Consider the following 10794-nt stretch of genomic DNA (forward strand, 5'->3'; position numbering starts at 1 on the left):
CTGGGGCCCACCCTCCGGGAGCCACCAGGCAGGAAGCTAGCCAGCCAGAAGACTGGCGCTGAAGTTTATCTTTCTTGATGGCAGAGAAGTATTCCATTGTGTATAAATACCACATTTTCTTTATCCATTCATCTGCTGATGGAAATATAGGCTACTTACAAGATTTAGCTGTTAGGAATTGTGCTGTTATAAATGCGGGAGAGCATGTATCACTGTAATATGATGGTTTAACACTTTGGGAAGATACCAAGAAGCGGAATAGCTGGGATGAGCAGACTTTCTAGTTTTAGGTTTCTGAGGAATCTCCATACTGATTTCCATGGTGGCGGTACTAGTTTACATTCCCATCGCCAGTGTAAAGGGTTCCTTTCCCACCCTACAGCCTCACCAGCCTTTGTTATTATTTGATTTCTTGATGATGGTCATTTGTTCTAGGGTAAGATGAAATCTCAGTGTTGTTTTAATTTGCATTTATCTAGTAGCCAGTGATGATGACCATTTCTTCATGTATTTTTTGACCGTTTGTACTTCTTCTATGAAGTATCTATTCATTTCACCTGCCATTTTCTCATTGGGTTATGAGCCCAACTTCTAAAACAGTTTCCATACAGAGGCTGTAGCATGTATAAGTGCATACACATACCAACATTCTCCCTGTATATGAGATCTCTTGAAGCCAAGTTCCTGTTTTTTTTTTTTTCAGGCTCTATTTATATGTCACCAGTTCTAAGAATTCTCAGAAAAGGACAGGCCTGTACTGTTCCCTGAGTAACATCTCTCAGAGCAAGAGTCTCATCCATTTTTCAGGCATGACCCACTTAGAAGGCTCAGATTCTATGAGTCACATGCAAATATTCTAAGGGTTCTGGGGGGTTGCAAATGAGACGAATGAAAATGACCAAAATGCTCTGAGTCAGCCACCTTCACCTCTCTTTCCTATCTGCCACCTGTCTGCAGCTCAGTAGGTTCAAATCACAGTTTTTGTGAATCAGAGTCTAGAATTTGGGGAACTTTTCAGGGGCTACTTCTACTTCACAGCCATACAGAGCAAAAGAAACAAGTAGGATAGGGGGCTCCACTGATTTGTAGGCAAAGCCCAAAGCGAAAGACTTCAGTGAGGCTCACAACACAAGCCTCCTACCTCGATGGCCTGTGTGGGTGCCTGAAGGCCCGCACAGCCTCCAGCTTCTACGCGTCCCCTCAGTCCACCCACTGCCATCTACACTCACTGTCCACGTGAGCCTCCTTCACAGGAGAAGGGCTTTCCCTCCCTTCTCTAAGGGAGTTTTAAGGTCTCCTAACTTTCTACTCTGACACAGTTACTCACAAACTATCCTGTATTTTACTGGTCTGTAATCTCCCTGCAGGTAGGGCCTACCTCCAGTTCTCCTTTCTGGAACTCATGGGGCCTTGCCTCACAGATGCTAAAAAAATACTGGCTTAAACAAGTGGTTCTGGAATCTGTTCTCTGTAAGTCATACCAGATCATGGAAACTGTAGGACTGGACAGGCAACATAAGAGTCTTGGACCGTTCATGCCTTCTGCAACACTAGAGTGGCTGGATCACTCTGCACATGCTGATGGTGTTTTTTGTAAGTCTGTTCTGTGTACTCATTGGGGTCCCTAAGGCGAAGCAGGCCCATTAGGCAATGTCTATTTAAACACGCATTAATCATGTATGAGGACTTCTAAATTGAAGATCACAATACTCAGGAAAATACCCTGGACACAAGGCATCTATTACAGACGGAAGTGATCTCTCATATCCTGCCATGTACATTTAGAGACTAAGTGCACTTCAGGGAGCTCTGCTAATTTAAAAAAAATAAAGGAGAAAAGAGGAAAAGAAGACATCTGTTTGCTGCATAGAGACTCCATTGCTTGGGAAGAGCACTTGGCAGGAGGCCAGCAGCTTTGGCGTTTGTGCTGTCATCATGTTGGATGAGCTGCTCAATGCAAACATGCCTCAGTTTCTCCAATGACCTCCTTCGTGTGCAGGAATGCTAGGTGTCTGGGCAGACTCTGGTTACAAACGCAGGCCCAGAGCTCAGAGGTCTCAGCTTTCCCAGGCTTGGTGCTGCTTTTGAAGAAACACATTCAGAAACCCATCCAGAAGACCATGCGTGCTCAGAGTGCTTCTAGAGGGGGAAGTTGGAGGAGTGCAGCAGGGGGCAGAAAAGGACCAAGAAGGGACATATGTTTCCTTCAGTGAAATCCTAAATTCACTGCCATTCTCTTGAAGAAAAGGGGGAACAAGTCCTACTCTGGGTAGGACTCACTCATGGACTCACACAGATTAACATACATGCTTAAATCACCCTAGCGTGAAAGTTGTTGAGAGATCCTTGAGGATGATGATTCTGTACTACTCTCTCAGGACACACACACACATGCACACACACACACACACACACCCGTTCCTTTGGGCAGGGATGCACTGAGGAGCTATCAGCTGAGCTTCTCTGAACCTCAGTTTCACCTGTGGCTCCTAAATGATGCAGGAAGAGGTCAATGCTACTATTATTATAGGCAGCTGAGTTAAGTAGAAATATTATAGGCAGTTAGGTAGGGCTGAGCCCTCCAGGGAGCCAGGACAAACGTGAAAACTCCTTATAACTGTGGCTGCAGGTGTATCTGTTGGAGGCCAGGCCTCAAGATAAAGACGGAATGACCAGGCCTAAGATAAATGGTAACATCTGTTCTAATGATAGACAACAGTCACCTTGGTGGGTAACCAAGATCCTTGGACTTGTCCCTTCCTGAAAAGCTCTTTGTTCTTTCCACGTACACTTGCTACATGACTTGCCTCCCCACTGGATCAATATTACCTAGGCAACTACACTTATAATCTTATTGGTTTATCATAGCTGTAACCAATTTTGTACCCACATAGTTGTGCTCTATAAAACTTCCCTGAGAAGCGGGGTCCTTGGCAACCCACCTGGGCCCCTCCTGCCTCTCAGGAGCCATATCTCTCCCCTTCAATAAATATTTCCTACTTTTAACCTCTATTATTCTTTAGAATTCATTCTTCAATTTGGGGGGAACACAAACTCAGCATATCCAACATCTAGCAGGTTGGAAGTTGTAATTCCCTTACATCCTATCTGGAGGTCCTGATATCACAATTAGACAGATCCAAGTCCCCAGTGTGGGCTCAGCTTGGGACCTGGCATCCTGAGCTGAAGAAAATTCAATCACAGGACACAGTTGGGACAACCTTACCAGTGACAGCAATATCTAGTTTCTCAGATGGCTTACTGCAGCTGGCTCGTTCGGCTGTTTTAATAACCAGAGCGAGCCTGGGTGTTTAACAGTTCAATACCCCTGCCACCATCATTTTGGTACTTTCATTACAGAAAAAGTGGCTCTGAATTTTAACAACAGGGATACACAGTCTTCAGTATAAGTCCTCTGTATAAATGGAGGTTGATTAATCTTGGATTCTTTCCTTTAGTCATGGCATAATGCCAGCTAAAACTCAGGTGGGGCAGTCAGAAGACCTACGGAGGACAAGTACTTTAAAAACTGGTAGCGCTGTCCAAATTCACCTGTCCTTGGGCCAAAGCTCTCAAACTGTTTTACAAAAGAGAAGACTGCGTCTGCTTTCTCCACTAGAAACGGCCAATGTGCTGTCACAGGGCCAGACTAGTTTCTTGTCTCCCAGGATTTTACTCTTTAGTTGAAAGACCCGTCAATCCAAAAGCCTGTTCAACAGCAGGATCTTCAGGTTCTGATGAATCTCATGTGGCCACTGCATCCCTAGACATGTGCCCTTGAACAGTGTGGCCTGATGAAACTATGGGACCTTTCGGACCTCAAGATCAGCATTTCCAGCTTCCTGGGGACATAACCCTTGGTTGTCACCTTAACGGGACTGCTGCACTGAAGAAAAGTCAGGCTCATAAAACTTTGCCTGGTGTTCTAGCGGAACATTTATCAACTGAAAGACATGAGTTTGTGATGGTCCCAAATGTAAATGAATTTCAGGATAACAATGTACCAGTAGAACAATAAATTAACGGTATACAAACTCATTTTGAAAGGGCCAGACTTGAGACTGAAATCCAAACATGTCCAGGATTGCTTTGAAAAGACTTTGAATCACTATTTCCAGAGATGGCTAATAGCAAACTAACGATTCTGACTGTAACTCAGAAAACTGAGAATGATATGTTTGGGGTGAAGATACGTTTGGAGTGAATTTGAAAGAGAAATGGTCTTAGAAAGTTCATTAATGTGATAAGAAAATTTCCTATGCTCTTCGAGCGGAAGGCTACCGGGCTGACTTTAGTCATCCATCATCTGGTGTGGCAGTTTTTGGACCATATATGAACAACACTCTTTTTGAAACAGATGAATGCTATCGACATTGAGGATTCTCTGTTGATGATCTTAGCTGCTGTGATCTGCCATAATCTCTGGGGTACCCATGTGTTTCTTCACTAATGCAACACCAGACAGACCTATTATGAAGAAATTAACTGGAAGCTAGCAGTACGTCATTTTATTTGCTCTACTCTTTATATGTAAATAGACTGATTGATATAAATATTGTCAAAGACTTTGTATTTATTTATTTATTTAATTTTTGTCTTTTTGAGAGAAGGTCTTGCTATGCAATTCAGGCTGGCCTTGAGCTCACTTTGTAGCCCAGGCTGGTCTCAAACTCTCAAAGATCCTCCTTCCTGCCTCGGCCTCCCGAGTGCTGGGATTACAGGTGTGCACCATCATGCTTAGCAAGACTTCACTTTTAAAAATATACTTATCATGGGTATTTATTTCAATATATATGGATTTACAACTTGGTGAGTGATTGAGATTTTAATATCACAAATGTTAATTAGTCTTTTTTTTTTTTTTTCCCGGTACTAGGAATCGAACTCTCGACCTTGCACTTGCCAGGCAGGTGCTATGCCACTGAGCTAAACCCCCAGCCCCTTAATTATTCATATTGTTATTGATTACATGTGAAGCATACCACATTGGACAGAATGTGGTAATTAATGTGTAACCAGGGTGTGATCTATTAGTGTGAATTCTCCCCTTTATTGGAAAAACCTTAATTTTAATTTTTTCCAAAAATAAATTATATATCTGGTCATAAAAAACCTGGTGGCATTATGATTAAATGTACAACAATGCATAAGAAAAAAAAAAGAATATAGGAACTAAGACCAACTGATATCACTATGTTAAGGTTCTCAAGTTAGGTGAAGAGGGGTTTTCTCTTACTAAATGTTTTATGATGTAATTTTTTTTGTAAAATGAAAAGTGCTTTATAGACAAAACAACTGAAGATACTCTTAAATGTCCACCGGTAAACAGTCTGTGCTCTGGTTAGTTAAAAAGAGGTTAGAGTCCTCCAAGCAGGAGATGAGGCGGTGTGTGTGGAAGCACTGTGTTATGATTTATACCTATGAGCCTCATGTGCTGACGGGTTGGGCTTTTGGGAGGTGACAGGATCATGAGGCAGTGATGATCACCAGTGGATCAGTCCACTGATGAGGTTATAGCGGAGTGAGATGGTGGGAGGTGAAGCCTGGGGGGAGGGGATCACTGGGAGTGTGGTCCCCCTCTCTCCTCGCTTGATCCCTCTTTCTGCGGCCTGACTGGCATGCCATAAACAAGCCCCCTCTGCCAGGCTGCCCTGTCTTGGAGCCACCCGACTATGAATTGAAACCTCTACAAATTTTGCATGGTAATAAACCTTTCTTCCTTTGATTTGTGGGTTTTGGGTACTGTGTCCAAGCAATGAAGAAAGTAAGGCACGCAGCGGTGGTATAAATGTATGACATGCTATTGTCCCTCAATGCCTTTGACTACGGTAGTAGAGTGCTATCTCAGCCTACTATTTAGAATGGCTCTCTTCTGCTGTGGTGAGTGATACTCAGTATGCATGAAGGGACAATTCACACGCCATCAACCAAAACAACCTTATAATACACAAGCACACACCCTCTACCTTTTTGGAAATGAAAGAACAGCAACCTATGACAAATTCTATGCTGGCCAGGCCTCTTGCCCATGTTGCCTAGATGATGCTAAACCAAAGACCATGGGGACACATTGTTTTGGGCAGGAGCCTGTGCGTGCATCTGTGTTTCAGAGATGCCATGGGGTGAAACTCCCATAAAGCATCTCACCCAAGCTGGCCAAGTGACTTTCCCAAGAAGGGTGAAAATCGAACAACAATTTGTTCAGCACTGTGAGCAACTTCCTCACCAGGTGGGGAAATGTGGAGCTGCCCCATGCTGACTTTCTCTCATGGTTCACATAAGCAAATGGTGCATTAAAAATATGTTATATCAACACCTGCATTTATGCTCAGGCCAATGTTCTGTTATATGGATTATACTCAGCAGAAATCAAATGAATATTCTCTACCACAACTCAGTCGTTCCTTATACAGCTCTAATGAGATTCCACCCAGTGTCACAGCAATACTTATGTAATTACTCTATATAACTCTGCCAACAAAGAGGGAATGAAATCTCCTTATCAGGGTACTGCAAAGCAATAACACCCCAGCAGACTCTCCGTGCACTGCTGTATTTTGGATAGTTTGGGAGTGGGGCCATCATGCAGTAGAGGGAATGCTGGGGTGACCAAGGCTTTGGTACTGCAGGCTTGTCTTCAGGGATGAGTCTTGAGATTTCTTTCTTTCTTTCTTTCTTTCTTTCTCTGTCTGTCTGTCTGTCTGTCTGTCTGTCTTTTTGAGACAGGGTGTCACTATGCAGTTCAGGCTGGCCTTGAGCTCACTCTGTAGCTCAGGCTGGCCTCAAACTCACAACGATCCTCCTGCCTCAGCCTCCCGAGTGCTAGGATTACAGGCATGTGCCACCACGCCCAGCCCCTCCTTCTTTCTTCTCTCTCTCTCTCTTTCTTTCTTTCTTTCTCTTTTTTTTTGTCTTTTTGAGATAGGATTTCATCATGCAGTTCAGGCTGGCCTTGAACTTACTCTATAGCCCAGGCTGGCTTTGAACTTGCAGCGATCCTCCTGCCTCAGCCTCCCAAGTGCTGGGACTACAGGTGTGCGCCACCATGCATGCCTGAGATTTCTTGAGAAAATGTTGTGTGAAGAGAAAGGGAGCCTGCAGCTTCTGAGCCGGGCTTTCTTTAGCCGTGATGGCCAAGGGTCAGGTATGGCTCGTGTGCAGCTGTGCTCAGAGGTTGCACGAGACAGCTTTGTTGGAATTTTAGGACAATCCAGAAAAGGCAGTAAGCAGAAAATGAGGGGGATACAGACTAAAATAGTTTGCTTCCTTCAGGGAAACTGTAGGCCACCAGAAGCAGAGTGAAAAAAAGGCACAGCTGAGAAAGGTTAAATCTGGTCTTGAGATGTCACCTGAATTACGAAGATGGGCCTCTGCCCTCGGAGTGGGGGACCAGTTCCATTGAGGGTTTGTCCTGTGGTTCCCTAAAAATGACTTCTTTACTTATTTAGCTTTACTTTCGACTGTGAGAGGAGAAAACCCTGAGCTGTCCTTTTGGGCTATGAGATCCACGACCCCAGCCCAGGGACGCCTACTCCAGGCCTGTCAGTTGGGAAGCTGGGTATGTGCTGAAGAGCTCTTAGGGCCTTCCCAGGACAGCAGAGCTGCCAAAACCCTGCCAAGGCAGAGCGCGCAGGAGGGAGTGCACGCACCGCATCATGACGCCCTTGACGACCGCTCTCTGGGATTCCCTGCTGTACCGTGACCCCGCTCAGGTCAGCCTCTCTTGGTCTTCTTTAGTAAACGTGCTTCTTCCCTAAAAACCCACTTTCCCTTTTTCCTTTCCGCCACACGCAGGGGCAGGAATCCCTCACCAGAAGCCCAGAGGTAGCTGGCATCACGCCCATGGACTTCAGAACCAGGAGCTACCCTGGATCTCTTCTTCATAAATCACCAGTCTCAGCCGTTCTGTTACTGCAACACAGAGTGGACTAAGCTGCCTTCTCTCAAGCATGCCCGCTTTTTGATGGGCAGGGGAAGGGACAGAATTAAGAGCAAGTGTCACTCCTCTTCCACAGCCAGAAGATGATCAGCAGTGAGGGGAAGACCTTGTGGGATGCGACAGGAAAACCCATGTGGAGAATGTCTGCTCTGGTGCTGCGCGCTGCCGCCCTTGTTTTGCGTGGTGAGCTTCCACAGACCCCTTGCTCCCTCAGCCTGTGGGTCCTCTGCAGTTGTCTGCACTGCCCCTCACAACTAGTTCCACAGCAAGTCTTCTCGCACCTTTGCTGTAATTGACACTTGGGTGCAAACATAAAGAGCACTTAGCAAGTTTCCACATTGTACCTTTCATCTGTTACGGTGTTACTTTCACGTAGGTTTGTTGATAGTGATAATGTGATGATAACGCCTAGTACCTCTTAACTCTTGCGGGGGTGGGGGGGACCTCTCAGCACTTCCGGGGTGATTCTGTAGCCTCAGAAACAAAACACAGAGGCAAGGAAGATGGGTATTTTATAACTGCAGACAAAAAAAACTCCAGGGGAGGTGAATGGACTTGCCTGAAGTTTGTGACACGGTTGAGGCCAGCTGCCAGGCTTCCTGACGTTCACCTGAGGACCCGTTCTGTGGAACAGCTCTGTGCAGCCTGGGGGGAACGATCATTACCGAGGAAGTCCGGCGGAGCTGGGCCGTGAGAGTGGAATCCAGCTACTCAGCCAAGTCTCGCCAGTGTCGGATCAGTGCAGCATCGTCAAGGACAGGCCACTCCGTCCGTGCGCCGCGGTCCCACCCTGCTCTCACGCCGCCCCGGGACTGGCACCGAGCTGCGCAGATGGACTCGGTAGTCTCCTGGGACCGACGTCTGTGCTGGCACGCTAACCCGAAGCGATGCCTGCACAAGGCTGAGGCCCAGAGCAGCTGGGCACCCTCCTCACTGCCCTTGGCACGGTCCCCAGCCCACAGAGGCACCACGAGATGGTGACTCAAAGGTTATATTTACAGGCTCCAAATTCCTTAGCTACTTCTGTGCGCTCTCCCACCCCTAACAGAGGGGTGAATGAGAGGACAAAGTGAGAGTTGGGGGCCCAAGTTGGAGGAGTAGGCGTAAGAGTGATTCAGCAAAGGTCAGTGGGGTTGCTTTTTCCTCACGCGATACCCCGTCCCCCAAAGTGTAGGTGACAATGTCTGTAGGGGAAAGGGGGCTGACTCATCCTGATTTGCTACATCTGAGCAACGACGATGACATTTGGCTTAGCATTTCTGTAGCAATTCTTTCTACACAGCGCGGCACTTGCCACATCCACTTCTCCTGACTTGAAGAAACAGCCTTGTCTAACAAGACGAGAGGAAGGCTCCGTGCCCTTTATAAAGCCTGTAAGACATAAGACGAGGTGGGCCTTCCTTCATCACGTCTTTTTTGGTGAGGCGGATCCTGGGGATTGAACCGAAGGGCACTCTGCACTGAACTACATCCCCAGCCCCTTTATTTTTCAGTTCAAGACAGACTAAGTTGCCCACGTGGCACTTCAGCTTATGCTCTTCCTGCCTCAGCCTCCCAAGGTGCCGGGATTATAAGTGTGCACACCTGGCTTGTTTCACTTTTTTGAGATGGGCGTCCCTTCCTGTTTCTATGTTGCACAGGCTACTTTTCTATTTCCTTCCGCAGAGCCATCTTTTCTTCCTTTAGGTGCTCAAAACATTGAATTCTCCCTACTCTCTGGTGCTAGGGATTTAAACCCAGGGCCTCTGCACTGAGCTCCACACCCAACTCTTTTTATTATTATTTTTTTCTAATTTTGAGAAAGGATCGCATCAAGTTGCTAAATTCCCCGGGCTGGACTTGAACTTAAAATTTCCCTGCCTCATCTTCCCAGAGGATGTCCGTTTTTTTTTTTTTTTTTAAAACATATTGAAGTTTTTTAAAAAACATACTGGATACTGCAGTTGGTTCATCCTCCCACAGCCTCTTAAAGTATGTTTCTTAAGGCCAACGGCTGTGTTCCACTCACTGCTTAACCCCCATGCCACGGCAACAATGCCTTGATCACAGCAAATGCTCCATAAACGCTGGCTAAGCAGCCACTCTCCCCGCTACGCTCTGCACCATGTCTCGCCTAGTTCCTCCTTCATGTTCTCCCAGGCGGTCTGGATCACGCTGAGCATCTACCCTGAGAGAGAGCCAGCAACTTCTTTCAAGGGCGCGGTGTCGGGGGGACCACACACACTGACTGAGAGGTCAGACTGCCGAGGTCTTCCCTAGTTCGAACACTCTGTAATTCCAAAACGTTGACTAAACTAACATCAGAGGTTAGCCACACATTTGGAGAAGGAATAATAAATACTGAAATGCTTAGTGAAGAAAAAGGAAACTGGGTGCTTTGGGAGAACGACAAACATTCAGGGAAGGCTGTCTGGGAATGATAGAATTTAAGATGCTGTGGGAATAAGGGGAAGACTACTTCCTGGATAAAATGGCATATCTCTAGGACAGCAGGGTCAGGGTTAGAAAACATCTGGATCCATCAAGTTTACAGTTGAGTCAGTCTGACAAGGAGAGTATAGTGAGGGCAGTGAAACAGTCCGAAACAAGTGACAATCTGAGGAGATTAAAAAAAGAGAAGAGCTCATGAGCTCAAAGACACTATGCAGACTTTGGAATAAGGTTGGTGCAGAATAGTGGCTGCTTGCTTACTAGCTGTATGACATTAAACACGTCATTTAACCTCTCTAAGGATATAAAGTGCTTAGTACAGCACCTAACACTCTCCGTTTGACAGCAGTTTATTGAGTGTCTCTGTGTGGTAACAGTGAAGTATTTCACACAGTAAATAATCAGAAAATAGAAGCTAGGGGGCT

At 46.0% G+C, this 10794-nt stretch overlaps 1 protein-coding gene and 1 pseudogene across 4 annotated transcripts in view; one reads left to right on the plus strand and one right to left on the minus strand.

Moving 5' to 3' along the window:
* Nucleotides 1-10794, minus strand: part of Frmd5 (FERM domain containing 5) — a 345009-nt gene that overhangs the window by 85413 nt on the left and 248802 nt on the right. The window lies entirely within an intron of this gene.
* Nucleotides 3629-4496, plus strand: LOC102026637 (annotated as a pseudogene).

The sequence above is a fragment of the Chinchilla lanigera genome, unplaced genomic scaffold (genome assembly GCF_000276665.1).
Source record: "Chinchilla lanigera isolate Chin_1 unplaced genomic scaffold, ChiLan1.0 scaffold00015, whole genome shotgun sequence".
NCBI classification, from domain to species: Eukaryota; Metazoa; Chordata; class Mammalia; order Rodentia; family Chinchillidae; genus Chinchilla; species Chinchilla lanigera.